The sequence below is a fragment of the Argentina silus genome (genome assembly GCF_951799395.1).
Source record: "Argentina silus genome assembly, chromosome: 2".
NCBI classification, from domain to species: domain Eukaryota; kingdom Metazoa; phylum Chordata; class Actinopteri; order Argentiniformes; family Argentinidae; genus Argentina; species Argentina silus.
Window position 1 is genome coordinate 14,691,175 of NC_139656.1, and position 12,162 is coordinate 14,703,336.

A 12,162-nucleotide genomic window follows, 5' to 3' on the forward strand; every position below is an offset into this window, starting at 1 on the left:
ATGTTTAAAGAGTGAGAGGTGAAATATCAAAGAGTCTAAGTATTGTAATGATTGTGCATTGAAGCAAGATTAAAATGTATTTTAGATACATATGGGTCGGGGTACTTGTTTTATTCAGCAATGGTCTACAAAATGAAGACAGTTTTACTAAATGCAACACATCCTGTACCTTGCAAACCATCATGTACTACACCATAATATACAGTGTGTATCTCCATTAGATAATATATAGGGATACAGTACAGTACAGTACATAGTTCTTTAATTAAACTTGCCCTAATAATCAAAATACAATCAGCATGCACTTCTCCACATATACTTTAGGGAAGGGTTTAGCTTATTCCGGCATCATTTAAGTGGACATTTTAGACACCACATCATTCTTACTCCTCCGAATCCCAAAACGTTTAGAGGTTATTGAGACAATTTGATTTGTACACTCTCTCTCTATAGAGAAGACTTAAGGTTCTGTTATGCAATATCCTGATCAGAAATGAATAAGAACATTACTAACCTAATGATTGAGAATAAAGTGACCGCTCCAAAAAAAAACATCAAGGTTACACACATACTGTATGCAATCCCAGTTACCAGAGGCAATGGAACAACTAAATTGGCTATGCAGAGTTCTCTGTGATAGGCACCTACAATAGTAGGGAGGTAAGCCAGGGCCAGCACTCAAACACACGAACAGGAGAGGGGATACATAACTGATCAGTTGACATTGTCCATGTGGTCAGAGACAGTGTTGTACATTCCTATTAGTGTAACTGTACAATTGATTGATTGAGACACAATCAAGAACATCAATGAACAACCATCCCTTTTACTGATATCTTTACACAAAACAGACAAGACTTATACATTGCGTTGAGATTAACATTATGTGATTTACAGTGCAGTACATCCTCCAGTAAAATATTTGTGTTATTTTGCATTAGTCTGTAGCAAAGAGGATGTTATACAGAATTTCCCTTGTATTTCTGTGGCTCCGGCCCAGCCCAGCCCATCCCTGCCCATCCCTGCCAGACAGAGTGATTTAGACAGCATCTCCATTAGCTCTGCACTGCCCCATTTAATCAAGCACCCTCACAGCCTCTCTAAGACACTCCACCACAGAGGGCTTACTCAGATGTCACCCAGCTCAGCTATTGCCTGTGATAACAATTGTGTTGTTTTATCTTCATTACCATGCATAAACAATGCTGCTTTCTTCTACTTATATCTGTACAAATGTAGGAAGTATGGATGTGGGAAGTATGGATAGCATAAAAGCAATTAAAAGCTTTTGAGTGAAATCCATGGATACAATACAAAGGTTTCTTACTGTATCATCATCAATAACAGAGCCTACTCCTTAGAGATGTCTGTTATCTTTGAGAGACAGTGTTTTCTATGTACAAGACCTTCTTCCATAAAAGGGCTGACAGTTATCCTGCCCTCTCGTCAGCAGATTACAGACGACTCACACGGCCCATATGTTATTGCATTATTGGGTCCTCTGTGCATTGTTAAGGCCTGTGTATTCTCCAGGGCCTCTGTGAAACAGACTCAGTGCTTCACGCCTGCTTGTCTTCCCTAATTGACAAGCTTGTTCTCCCACTACTTTGACCTCTCATTTCTATTTCCTCTTCTGGGAACGGGGGCTCCGGTTGGTTTTCAGAAGTATCAATTCATTCTACCCCCTGGGGAGGGGTGCTAATTGTTCTCTTTTACTTACACCACTGAATGAATTGAATTATAGTAACAATAACAAGTTTATCAGCTCTAAATATATCCATTGGATATTGTAGTGTGGAAAAATGGTTGAATGGGGTCTACAGTACTGTTATTGTGTAGTAAGTATGTATATTGATAAAACTATGGATATTCAACGAAGAATCAACATCAGATTGCTGTAGAGTCATTTGCAGTGGCAGTTGCCATCTTTTAATTCTCATAACAGTGAGAAAAGGCTGTTTGCAATATTGTAACACCTACCATCACACGTTTCATCTAAAACCATCCTACAACGTACTGGAGCCTTATACCATGTTTTAACACTGGTGGTGAAATGTATCCTATTCAGCCAGAGGCTTAGTTAATTAACCCTGCCTGCTCTCATAGTAGTGACTCATATCATATGACTCTGCTCAGTCTGTCCTATTCCCTCTTTCCCTCCCTCTCCCCTCCCTCCCTCTATCCTGCCCTCTGTCCATTCCTCCCTCTGTCCATCCCTCCATCAGTCTATGATGTTGCAATGTTCACACCAGCTGCTTTACCAACTATGCTTCCAGTGTGATAGGATAAAAACCTGATGACCAACAGGCCTTAAGTGTTTCAGGTCTGAATTCCCCTGCATGTCTATACTATTGACATGATACTGTTTTCTCATCAGTTTCTTTCTCAAGGGTCATCTTTACATAGCATCTACAAAAAGGATTCATGAGAAGTGTTAACTTCTCTGCAACATCTCTGCAAAGTGTCTGCAAAGTCTCTGAGTGCATGTTCTGGATTCCATGTAGGCCTTCTCTATGCGGGAACCCCTTCCATCTAACTGTGTTGTCTCAGACAATTGATGCCTATGTTTGTCCCACCATAGCATCATTTTGACAACCCAGGTTTTGTATTGGAGGTGGGCGGCAAAAAATATAATACTGCATGACACAGGTGCTACATCAATCCATGATGTTCACTAAGGAATAACAACAACTCTTGGTGTCATACATGATTCAACAGCACAACCTGGAACAAACGTCAACAGAATGTTCTTACTTTTTTTTAATATATAGTGAAGATGTGCATTATTCATTATTGTGCAATTATATAATGACGGATACACAGAAGTGTCACCTGGATATTTTCACCACGCAAATACAACAACATAACAGAGCTATGACAATGTTAACTGTGACAGCTAGTTCAAGATGCATATCGTTTGTAGAGAATCCTGCTTTAGCATTGGTCTTGTCACTGAGGCATTGACTCACAAGAGAGTGAGATGGGCACAAAAAAACATTTTTTTACTGCAACTTTCTTGAGAGTTATCGGTGAAGACTCAACAAGGATATTCATGTCAAGGTCTGGTGCCTTTGTGCATTCAGGGAGACATAAGAGTCGGACAGGTTAGCCGGGTATTCTGTGTGAGGATGCTTCTGTCACTGTGAGGTTAGAGGAGAGATAAGGATGGTGATGATGATTTTAGACAGGCAGAAAGCTGTCTCTGACAGTCTGATATACACACCTTACACCCAGGTAGAGACCTTTCCGTGACTGTGGACACACTGCGAGAGTCGGCTGTCATCCCTCATTACACAAACAAGGACAGAATATCATCTCCATCCTGATTCTGACCTCATTTGAGGCTATAGGATCTGAGACCATGGCACTTTCCATTTTAGGATTGAACTACTTCAGTAAATAGACCACATTAGAGTGTAAAATGTTAACAAGACAGTGAGCAAACATGAAAGAATGGTAGAACAGAACATTTTCTCTTGAACTTAGATTTGATTTGATTGACTTTGAAGATTTAAAATTGTTTTGAAGTGAATAGGGGCTATGTTATGTATGGATGATAGCAGGTTACTTGAGGTAAGGATGCCTGGAGTACAGACATATTACGTAGTATCACACACAACATATATATCTCCAGATAAAGGTAGGTAGGTTATTCTCTCCTGTTTCTCTTAAAAGGAGTGTGAAAACAATTCATAACATCTCATAATTGCTCAGTGAGATGCAAAGCCCAGTTTCATGAAAAGCAGCTTGTAAAAAATCCTTACAGTATGTGCTATTTGCTCCATTTACTGTAAACAGCAATGCTGTAATTTCTTACTCACAGGATGTCATTAGCTAAATGGATTACAATAAGTCTCCACCTCTATGCCTCAGAGTTTAAAACGGGAAACGTCTTAACTGGATCCATCAGTAAAGAATGCTGAATTAAGTTGCGAGCACTTAGGAGCATCAAGCTGTGTTTTTTTCTTTTAAAAATGTGGAGTCACTGAGTGGCAGCCAGCCAATTAATTAGTAGATAACTAATATTATTCTTCTGGCTGGCTGGATACAGTTCCTGCAGCTTATTAATACAATGCAAAATATCACTTGCAACATTGTGTTGCAGTGAAGATGAGGTGAAAGACTGTACTGTATAACTCTCCTGGCACTGTTAAATGCTGTTAAAAAATATGGAATGAAAATACACAATCCTACTGAGGGATAATAATTACACATTTCAGAATTTGAACTACTCTTAAGATGACTATATAAACATTCAGTAACATGTGTGTGAATTTGACCTGTACAGGGTTGCTACAGTATGGTGCTATACATTCAGTATGGTGCTATACATTCAGTATGGTGCTATACATTCAGTATGGTGCTATACATTCAGTGCTTATTCCTCTCTGGATGAATGAGCCAGTCTGATATCTCTCTCTCTGGTACTTAGCTAAGAGAAGAAGCATCATAGCTCAGTGCTGAGAACAAGCAAAAAAACACCAGACATTTTCATTCTATTACTGTACCTTCCCCCTTGAAAGCAAATACCATACTTTTTTATTGCTCACAGCAAACACACTTTAGGTTATGTAATATCTATATTGCTCCAGTTATCTGTAATATTCTGTAAGAGTAACATATGGGGAAATGTGGTCTTATGATATTGACTCAGACATCAGTATGACATCAGTAATGAGAAGAAGAGAAATTAATGGTCAAAAGTGCACTTCTGTCCTGTGGAAGTGCACAATGGCAGAATGTGTTTGTATTTGGTGGTGCAGATCAGAGGACCTGTGCCTTGCAGATGTTGATGCTGTGTTTGAGTTAGCAGTGAGGTGAGGAGGACTGGCTGATAATTGTGTTATCATGTTATCCTGGGCTTGATAGATGACCCTACCCTCCTGTGCCAAACCACTGCTCGTACTGTAATCTCCTCTGCCACACCTGTTAAAACCATATTTTGTCATGTAAAAGAAAATCATCTAATTAGATAAATCATCATTTGCTTTCTATTCTTAATGTATAAACACGATGATATCAAGAAAATGGATATAAACCCTCAGTTTAGCCCTCATATAAACAATGCCATTTCAGGATTGGAAGTACTGAAAATGACAGTATTGGAAACTCCAGAAACTCCAGGGAAAGGGAAGCTGAGGCCTGTCAAGATGACTGTGTAGTTACTGTAGTATTTAACAGGGCTTGCTTCCCTCTGCTCTGTAATACAGGTAATCCTCCTATAATGTCTCTATTGATTGGCTGAAGCTGTTAAAGCCAATTGCAGTGATTGAGGGAAAATGTGACACACATCTCCTAACGAGGTCAGAAGCAGAATATATAAACGTGAATATAAGCCAGCCTCTCTTCCTGAATGAGACAGAGGGCAGTTTGGGGAAAAAAAAGGATACATTTTTAATGTTGGTTTCTGTAACCCGTGTTTAGAGAAAATGAAATGGACACTTTGGCCTGAAACCAGATGAAACATCGCTGTCTGGCTGGCTACAAAAACAGGAGCTGTTTCAATGATATACAGTATGGTGCAAATTGTGTGGTGTGTCAGTTGAACACTCCTTAAATGGTGTAGGAAAATGTTTGTAAAAAAAAAGAAAGGTTAAACTTGTATGGACATACTGTAGCTCACCCAAAAGACCAAGCATCAATGGCATATTTTTTTCACATAAAGCCAAATAATGGACTATAAAAATAACATTATAATAATAATAATAATAATAATAATAATAATAATAGTAATGGCAATAGCATAAAATGTAAAGTGACACAGGATAGCAGCGACAATACTCACAATGAGTAAGTGTGTGAGTGCATATGTGCAATGTCTTTGTAGAATGACAATAAACAGGTAGGGGGGGGGCTGAGGTAGTGACAGTTGGGGGAACTGCTCCGGAACCTGTTGGTGCGGGACCATGTTATGTCCTTAGTGCTATGTACACCAAGGAACTTGAAGCTGTTGACTCTCTCCACTTCAGTCCTTCCAATGTAGTCCTGAAGTCCACGATCAGTTCCTTATTTTTGCTGATATTCACAGAGAGGTTGTTATCCTGGCACCAATCCGCCTCATCCCTGTAGACTCGTCGTTTTTAGTGATCAGGCCAAAACCACAGTGGTGTCATCAGCAAACATGAAGTTGTGCGAGTTGTGCGTGGCTACACAGTCTTGGTTGAACAGGGAGTACAGCAGAGGACTGAGCACACAGCCCTGGGGAGCTCCCGTGTTAAGAGTCAAAGAGGAGGAGGTGATGCTGCCTACCATCACCATCTGGGGTCAACCTGTCAGAAAGCCCAGGATCCAGTTACTTAGGGAGGTGTTGAGACCCAGGTTCCTGAGCTTAGTGACGAGCATGGACAATGGTGTTGAACGCTGAACTCTAATCAATGAACAACATTCTCACGTAGGTGTCCTTCTTGTCCAGGTGGGATAGGGCAGTATGCAGGGCGAAAGCGATGGCGTCATCTTTGGATCTATTGGGGCGGTATGCAAACTGTGTGGGTCCAGAGTGGCAGGTAATGAGAAGTTAATGTGGGACTTAACAAACCTCTCAAGACACTTCATGATGACAAACGCGAGTGCAACGGGGCAGTAGTCATTGAGGCAGGTTACCTTGGTCTTCTTGGGAACTGGGATGATTGTGGTCACCTTAAAACAGGTGGAGATTACAGACTGGGACAAGGATAAATTGAATATGTTCGTGAAGACATCTGTCAGCTGGTCGGCGCATGCTCTGAGAACACGGCCCGGGATGCTGTCTGGTCTGACTGCTTTGCGGGTGTTGACACACTTGAAAGCCTTCCTCATATCAGCCGTGTTGATCGTTAGCACACTTTCCTCGCGAGCAGGGAGAGCCTTAATGGGGGGCTCAGTGTTGTTGCCATCGAACCAAACATTCTTGTTTCCCCAGACACCAAACTTTACGCAGCTGGCGAATGATAGGTTTACAACATTACTGTGAATGAAATAACTGGGCCTCATTAAAGCCTGGAAACTATTGCCTCAAATGTATTAATATTTCTTCAATGTTAAAAGGGTGACAACTTACACTGTAGAATTAAAATGGTCCAGTGCATACAATTAGATTGTTTTTTAATTATATATTCAGCTGAACACCCACTGTTTATGATAAAATGGTGTTTCATTTAAACATGTCCATGTTCACATATTACTGGATATCAGCAGAAACACAACTAGAGCGTTAAATTGTTATGATTATTTTCTCTCTAAAGATATAAAGTACTATAAAGACACTCTGTGGCACCTGACTGTACACTTGTACAGCCAAGCATTGTTTATTACAGTAGTATTGATATGAAGTTCAAACCTGTTGTTATATTCAGGGTATTGGATATAAGTAGGAGGAATGTTTATTGAATACAAATGATTTACGTTATTAATGTACCACTGTACCAATCACTATTGTTAGCGATTTGACTTACTGTCAAGTTTCCATGCAATCATATGGTTCTTGATATTAGCAGCTTGGGGTAAACCACACCAACTTGAAAGATTAGTATTGTCTCCTTTTCTATTGATTGATAAAATCAAATGGACCAAATCCATTAAAGGCATGCCAAATATTACTCATACTGTAGGCTATGCCATCAGCTGACAGGAGCCTACTCTGTTACCAGGACCCCATCCATGCTTCATACTTATCCTTTATTTCAGCAATATTGTTAAAGGTTTGTATTACAATGTACTGTAGCTACAACAGTCAGTCCGTGCTGCTGTGACATGCTTTCAGGGATTTCTCTCCTCTCATTGCTGTGCAGGAATAAATGAACCACGAAGCAGGTTCGCTAGCTTGTGCAAAGAGAGCCCATTGGCTGATCTAAGAAGACACTCTGAACTCTTGAACCATTAAATTGCAATGAGTCATAGTTTGTCCATCCTACAACAATTCAAATTCTGCTCCCAATAAGGCATGAAATAGAAGAGAATATACTATCCATACCCTGATCAAATTCACTCTGAGTAGGAGGAACCACTGTTGTGTGAAGAACATGACCTTAACACAAGACTTTATAGCTCAAAATTGATTTTTTTTTTCAAATGTTTGCTAACGGGATTGGATAATCTCATTCAGAATTCAAGCATTAATGGTCCGTATTAGCCACAAAACATGTATTTTACAAACCAATTAAATAATGCTTCAATTCATTACTAACAAAGATCATATCCATAGCCCCAAGAATAATTGTAATGGTGTGCTCTAAAATTGTCATTACATTTGCATGGCTTTACTTGTGATAATAATGGTTGTTGAAATGAAGGAGGCCAGGAGGAGATGTAAATGATAGACAAATAAAATTGTCAATACATCTCCCACCAGACAATTATATTGAGTGCAAATATTGAGTGGACAGTAAACTAAATATTTTCTAACCTTTGAAAAAGTTCACTGATAACATTTCAACAATTATTGTCTGGAAACGATTACATGGTATTTGAATGCCAAAAAAGTTTTAAGAATTGTTGGTTGTGAGTTGCCTGACTCCTGAAGTGGGTGTCACTATTTGGACCAACAATATAACAATGTTGCTATGTCATCCAATAAAAAAACAACGAGGATGCTTGTTGTAAGTATTCCCACCCCCAGCTCTCTAGTTTAAGGAAAACCTTTCTATCATCAATCTTTCACACACCAAAAAAGACATGCATTGCACATTACCCAGGTCTCAAACTGCCAGCTGAAATAAGCAAGCCAGGAAAAGCAAGCTTTGACACATTGACACATTTCATCTATAATACATACAGCATGTGACATATGAAACAGACTAGAAATGGTTATAATATACGACACAGAGTATTCCACAATACCAACTCTCTCTCCCCTCTATGACACAGAACACAGTGTAGATTTCATATCTCCTTCAACTGTTTCAAAAAATGTTGTTCTATTCATCCACAGGGTGATGTTGTGCCAGTGTATTCTAGAGCACCAGGGTTGGAAGAACATTACCATTGGACGTAATTAACAAATGTCATGGGCTGTTTCCTGGTTTAATTGTCATAAAAAAAGTGCTCTCATTTTTTCAGTGGCACTGATGCTGTTCACTTGCCAGAACTAATGATTGGAAGAAACACCATTTATCACCACAAGTAATACAGCAGTTCCCAATAGAATTTACATGATCTTCTGTCTCAGCCCTGATGTCTAACATGAATGTCCCTACAATGGCTAGATAACATGATTACAAAAGGGATTAATGTTAAAACTACTTTTCAAATGATGAGTCTATGACAGTGGCATTTAGCCCAGTTCCTGCTCATAGACTGATTATTTAGTAAGTAAAACTCTCCCCCAGCTCACCTCTATCAGGCTGCTGTAAGCCTCCCATTGGCCTGTATGACTGGATCTCTATCCATGCTCCATAGACGAGGCTCCATAGATATTGTAAGAAGGTGCAGGTCAACAGTAAACATCCATTAGTAGAGCTGTTTCCCCCCTACACAATTGATAAGAGTCATCCTGTACCATCATTAAGCCCACACACATCCAGTCTTGGTCAATGTCATCCGATACACAAGCAGCACTGCTTGCCTTGCCCTGCACTGGGAGGGACTGGCTGTGAATAGGGCTCAATCGGTAATGACAACCTTGCTTTACTTCTTTATAATACAGCAAGCAAGGATACTGTAGTGCTAATGTTTATCTGATCATTAGAAGTATACGGGTGATGTACTGTATGCCAAAACTTATGTCCAATGTCCTCTATAGAATGATAATTGATCTATTTTTGTCTTCCATATATATGTATTTTATTCTTATTACCCTGTGACTTCATGTTAACCATGTGCATATTTATTGTATATGTGACTGTCTTTTTCTGTTCTTAAAATACTTGACTACTTTGTAAGGCCCAGTAGGTTTGCATTTGGTTGATACTGTATAGGTTATGCACTCTAAAGGTAACATTGCCATTTGTATTGCAAAGTAAAGATGTTCATTTGTAGGTTTAGGTTACACAACACTTGCTACAGTCTACTCTGAAAGTAGATTTCTTCCAAGAATTTCATATTGGGCATAGTTTAGTTTTTTTTCATCAAGACCATGTTCTACTCATGTTTCAAACCTTTAAAGTAAACTTTTGAAAAAGGCTTTGAATTATATATGTATCAATCACTGGGATAACCTCATGGAAGTTGTGTAGGGTATTAAATCAACCATGTTTTACGTGTACAAATGTTACGAACACTGCTAGGAAAGCTGACTTGATTAGTGTAATGATATGTGTATAGCTCGGCTATACATATCATCGACCTATAGGTGTCGCTATAGTTATTAAGAGTGAGGGCACCTGCTGATAGAATTCAGTTATAGTTGTACCTGCTTGGTGAGCAGAGGAAAATAAAGAGGTAGCACTGCTAGCATAAAGATACAACTTTACGAAGTCTTATTTGTGCTACAAGAAGAAACATTACATGGTACCAGGACACGGGTATTCTTTGTCAAGCGCCAGAAGGGACACAGTAAATTTAAGAAATGGATGCTATGAAACCACCAGGTCCGTTGAGTTTGACGGGAAACGTGGATGCTAATTGGAGGACTTTCAAACAGCGATTTCTGCTGTATATTGCAGCGGTTGGAGTGGAAAGACGGCATGATGACAGGAAAATAGCCATGCTGCTCACCATTGCCGGCACCGAAGCGCTAGAAGTCTTCAACACTTTTGTGTTCGCTCAGGTAGAGGACAAAGATAATTTTGAAGAGGTCTTAAAGAAATTCGACGAGCACTGCATGTCGAAGAAAAATGAAACCTATGAACGATATGTATTTTGCATGCGTATGCAGCATCAAGGGGAGTCATCTGATAGTTTCCTCACAGACCTCAAGATAAAAGCTAAATCATGCAATTTTACTGAACTTAGAGACTCTATGATTCGTGACCAGATAGTCTTTGGAATTAATGACAAAAAGATTAGGGAAAAGCTAGAGGGAAATGGAACTCACATTGGTAGCAGCAGTAAAGATATGCCAGGCTAGTGAGCTAGCGAGGCAGCATGTGAAGACGTTTGACGAAAACGCACATGGAGCAGCCAGTCACGTTGGCGAGGCAGTGGATGCCTTTTCAGTAAGAGGAAAGCACCCTGCCAGGTTCAAATACAAGGATAATGACGTGTTCAGTTGCAAGCGGTGTGGTGATGAGCATAAACCAAGGCAGTGTCCTGCTTATGGAAAAACATGTTCAAAATGCAAGGGACAACACCATTATGCGAAAATGTGTTTCTCCAAAGATACAAAGAAGGCACACAAGGTACACACAGTTAATGACACAGGTGACAGTGATGACCCCAGTGATTCATTCTTCATCAGTATGGTGTCCAGGGAGGAAGAAGAAAATGTGCATCCCACGGAGATTGCAGACACTGGTCGAACTGAGTGTACAAAGGATACAGACAAATGGATTGCACCACTTGTGGTCAATGGGACACTGGTTCCATTACAGCTTAACACAGGGGCAAAGGCCAATTTAATAAACATAAATGATGTCAAAGCACTAAGTGAGAAGCCTGAACAGATGAAGATGAAACACAGTTCCACTTAGAGCATATAATAAACTGCCCATAGAAACGAAAGGAGCGTGCAGACTGAAAGTGACTGTGAAAGGAAAGCTGCACAATGTGCTGTTTGTGGTGGTTCCTAATGGACAATCACTTCTAGGAGATAAAGCGTGTGAGGACCTGGGATTGGTCAAAAGGATTTATCAGATCAACAGTGAAAATGTAACACTGGACACACAATGCAAAGGGGAAAGTGACATTGTACATAGTTTTCCAGATATCTTTAAAGGACATGGAACACTACCGTTCACCTACAAAATCCAACTGAAAAGTGACGCCAAGCCTGTGGTGCACGCCCCAAGGAGAGTGCCAACGCCACTTCGTGCCAGCCTGAAGAAGGAGCTGGACAGGATGACACGGCTGGGGGTCATTGAACGGGTTGAACAACCGACGGACTGGGTTAACTCCATCACCTGTGTAAAGAAAGCAAATGGTGAGTTAAGAGTCTGCCTGGATCCTAAGGATCTTAATGAAAACATAAAAAGAGAACATTATCAGATTCCAAAGAGGGAAGAGATCACCAGTGAGATGGCTGGTGCAAAGTTTTTCAGTAAACTCAATGCTTCACAGGGGTTTTGGCAGCTAAAGCTCGATGCTGAGAGC